We start from the raw sequence: 4828 nt of genomic DNA on the forward strand, positions 1-4828 counted from the left end.
CCTCCAAGACACTTTCATGCTAGCCAAAACTCCTACCAACTACTTATCCAAGGAGTTGTTTATTACTTCTGTTATAGTGCTTCAGGTTGTTATCATTAATTGGAGCAACTACCTTTGTGCCAAAATGGACCAGCACTTCATCAAAGTGACCAAGGGTAATGCCACCAATGTTACTTATGGATTTATTTGTATGCTCTCCTAACATATTTTGCACCTTCAAAAAGGTTACCTCCACCACTTTCAAATTCTCCGGTGCCTTATGTTCTTCCTACACCCATGATGGTGGATTTTGTTTCAGATTCTTCCCCATCGTTGGTGATCCTACACACAAAATTCATGAAGCATATTTCCAATACATTAATAATTCCAATCCCTTTAGTAATTATCATTGCCACATCAAGAAGTTTTCTTCCTATATTCTTAACATGTCCAAATCTATTTTTGGCACACACAGAGGGTAAAATTAAAGTAACTCCTCCTTCCCTCTACCACCTTCTTATGGTCGATGATGTTATTCCATTTTTGTGTAAGGATATTCAAACCTCTATCAAATTGGCAATGACATCCTATATTTAGTATCTCTATTCATCACTTCATGATGATATGTAACATTCCAAATATGAACTTAATAATATCCTAACTCAACTAAATTCTATGCAAGAAACATTGACTATCATTATTACAAAAATGGAAGATTCCACCAAGTTGTTGGATGTCAATAAAGATGAGATAGCTTCTTTGTAGGCCCAATTAGTTGAAGCCAATACACAATTACGTTCAGTAACTATTGAGTGGGATAATCTTACCTAGGAGATAGCTTCTTTGTAGTTGAAGCTAAGTTAGAGTTAGCTTCATTGCTACTAAGCAAGATAATCTTACCTAGGAGATTGATCTTAAAAACCAAATTTCTAGTCAAACCAATGAATTGAAAGGTGAGAAGGATCAAAGATTGCTTGGAAGAGCTATGGCGGGAGAGGAGCAAGAGCAAGAAAAGAGAGACTAAAAAAACTCCAACAGTCACAATGTGTGACCAGGCCTTCCTTTATTCAAACTGTCACTAAAAGAATAAAGAATAAAGTGACGGTGATGGGTGCCCACCACCTGCAGTGTGCAATGGCGGGTACTGTCAGTGTAGTAATACACGGGCGGCTAGGCAAAGGTACCTTTACCACTAACAACCTCCCACTTAAAGGAAAACCTGCCCTAGTAAGGAGTGAAAAGAAAAAAGAAAAGACAGTACAATATCTACACATGTACAATAGGATGAGGAAAAGCATCATCTCATCCAACACCCATCAATCCATATGGCCTCCTTGCAAGCTTCAGTGGATGCAACATACTTGGCCTTAGTGGTAGAGTGAGCCGTACACTTCTGAACCCTAGACATCCAAGAGACAACACCTCCAACATAGGTGAATACATAGCCAGAAGTGGACTTCCTACTATCTGCATGTCGTACATAATTGGAGTCTGTGTACCCCACAACTCCTATATCCTAGCTACCATAGCAAATACATATCTGTTGTGCCCTCTAGGTACCTCATGATACCCTTTACAGCATCCCAATTTTTTCTTCCACGTGTAGCCATATAGGGTGCCACAACACCAACTGCAAAGGCAATATCTGGACAAGTGGCTATCATGGCATACATCAAACTACCCACGGTTGATGCATAAGGGATCTTGGCCATCTCGACCCTCTACTCATCTGTCTATAAACAATTGGCTTGTGAGATCTTCACATAAGAAGGTAATGGACAGCCAATAGGCTTTACATCCTACATGTGGAAACACTCAAGGACTTTATGAATATACTCCCTCTATGAGAGGTAGACTCAAGGACTTTATGAATGTACTCCCTCTATGAGAGGTAGAGTAGTCCCTGATGCTTGTCGCGCTTAATGCGCATACCAAGAATGTGAGAGGCTTGTCCAAAATCCTTCATCTCAAAGCTCTTCTTCAGCTAAGATTTAAGAGCATCCAGCTCATCATGAGCTTTCCTTGCTATCAACATATCATCCACATAAAGTACCAAAATAAGCAATGAGCCATCACAAGCTTTCTTTATGTAAAGACACGGATCCATAGCATTCATGTTGTAGCCTTGTGACTGCATAAAGATATCAAACTTATGATACCACTCCCTAGGTGCCTGCTTCAAGCCATAAAGACTTTTCTTCAACTTGCACACTAGGTGCTCCCTGCCAAGTTTTGCAAAGCCCTTAGGCTGATCCATGTATAGCTCATCATGCAAATATCTATGCAAGAATGTAGTCTTGACGTCAATCCATCTGATACATGTCCAAGTCAAGTTGCGCGACTAAGGCCAAAACCAAGCGTAAGGTGATCATCTTGACCATAGGAGAAAAGACTTCATCAAAGTCAACTCCATGCTCCTATTTGAAACCCTTAGCAACAAGTCTTGCCTTATAGGCCCCGGCTTGGGGTTTCCAGGGATACTTTTCATCTTTTACACCCATTTGCACAGCAAAGCCTTCTTGCCCTTAGTCAATGCAAGAAAATCCCAAGTCATATTATTATGCAAAGAGTCCATCTCAGAATGCATGGCCCTCTCCCAAGAGTGACTGTCACCCCTGCGCATAGCCCCATCATAGATGAGAGCCTCCTCTGTAACCTAGAATTCCAAACCACTGGAAGGTGATCTATTTATGATATGCACAGCTGTGCTGACTGCCTCAACCCAAAATCTATGTGGTAGGTCTGCATGGCTAAGTATATTGTGTACATGCTCTTGGATAGTTCTATTCATTCACTCAACCAAACCATTCTGGGGTGGGGTATAGGGGGCAATCAACTAACTCTTAATACCCCTCTTGTCACATAGCTGCACAAAGGCACATGACACATATTCTCCCCCATTTTTAGTCCTAAGGCATTTCATTCTATGCCCAGTCTGGTTCTCAACCAATGCAAGCCATCTCTCTGAAACACAACCAAGACATCCAACTTAAGCTTAATGGGATAATCCTAGACTTTACACAAAAAATTATCAATAAACGTAACAAAATACTTTGCACCACCCATAGATTGATAGGGCATGGGCCCATAGACATCTGAATGTACCAATGCCAAGGGCTCACTCATACGTGTCCTATCAAACTTCTTATGCGTAGTCCTAGTCTGTTGTCTTCCATAAAGACAATGCTCACATGAATCAAAACATGTATAGTCAAGGGGCGATAAGTACTACAAACCAAAAAACATTTTCATTCTCTTCAAGGACATATGGCCTAAATAGGCATGCTAAAGAGATACATGTGGAATGGAACCCACAAACAAAACATGATCAACAGAGGATCCATCAACTACAAGAGGATAGAGGCCGCCAGCCTTAGCACCTCTAGCAAGCACAAGTTTGCCATGTGTGATCTTCCAGGAAGAATCCCCAAAAGAGACATGAAACCCAACATCATCAAGCTACACTCCTGCAGACATAAGATTGCATATGTAAGCACAGGTATATGGCATGCATCCCGTAACGAAAAAGTACTACCAGTAGAGAACTACCGTACATCCCCAATGCCAAGAATAGCAAGTGACTTGTCATCACCCAAGCGAACTAAACCAAAGTCAACGGGAGTGAAACCACTCAAGCCATGGTGTAACATGAAATGAAGTACCAGAATCCAAAATCTAGTACTATGCATACATAGAGTGAACCTCGATCAATGACATAGCATCACAAGAACTAGCTACAAGTATGTACTCCCCATCGGATTCCTCACTCTGCATGATATTTATCTCCTCTATTTTCACACTAGATTTTGTAGGCACAATGCCGCGATCAGAGGACTTGTCATGTGCTTTGTCTTTCCCCTTCTCTTTGCACTTCTCATTGCGCAACTCATGACACTATGGGCATATATGGCCCTTCTTTCCATAATGATGACATGTCACATTAGCATTTCTCCCACGAGACTTGCTGCGCAACTTAGACCTAGACTTCTGCGAGTCTCTGCCACGGCCACTCCCATGGTTATTCTTTCCATTTCCATCTCTGCCTCTAACAGTCAAATCATGTGACACATGAGAGGCATCCAAGTTCTTACAATTGATCTCTTCTTGCAGAATAGCACTCTCTACATCAAGCAAGTTCAAAGTAGTAGCAGAAGCTCAGGGACTGCAAAGCCCAAATCAGCCCAAGTACATCTATGAGGACCATGGCATATCAACCATGCGACATCCAAGTGAAGATCCCAGTCTCAAGTATCCAAATTCTCAAGTAGCATAAACCCACTTGCTCTATGTCTATCAAGCGCATCAAGACATTCCCACTGGCACAAAAGTCATAAATGTCAAGCAAGAAAGCTTGAAAAAAGCATGTAAGAGTGCATCGATGACAAGTGTCTAAGATCAAGCATCAATGAGACATCATGAGCATATAGGATCTATAGCATCCATAGACATCAAGTACATCCAAAATGTAACTCTAGTAAGCCAAGAAATAGCCAAAGTAAGCTCCGGGCAATCAAGCCCAAGTAAGCCATAGTAGCAATCAACTCTAAGGCAATGTAACTAGCATGTATAGAGATGGCATAAGCCAAACAGGTCAAGATTGGTCAGACATAAGCAAGGTGCATGCCATAAGTACATCAAATATGGAGTTCCAAATGCTATGCAAAGTGAGCTCAAGGTCAACCAATGATCCAAGAGAAAATCCAAGCTTTACGTTGATCCTCAAGAGTCACTACATCAATGTATACATCCAAGACATGTACCATTTCTCCAATAGGCATTGAATATCCACTGAGAAGTACAATCAGCCCTGTTGTAAACGGCATGAAATCACTGTCCAAAACTTAGCTAA

This window comes from Lygodium microphyllum, chromosome 4 (assembly GCF_053477565.2).
Source record: "Lygodium microphyllum isolate KBCC chromosome 4, Lygodium_microphyllum_v1.1.10, whole genome shotgun sequence".
Lineage (NCBI taxonomy): Eukaryota > Viridiplantae > Streptophyta > Polypodiopsida > Schizaeales > Lygodiaceae > Lygodium > Lygodium microphyllum.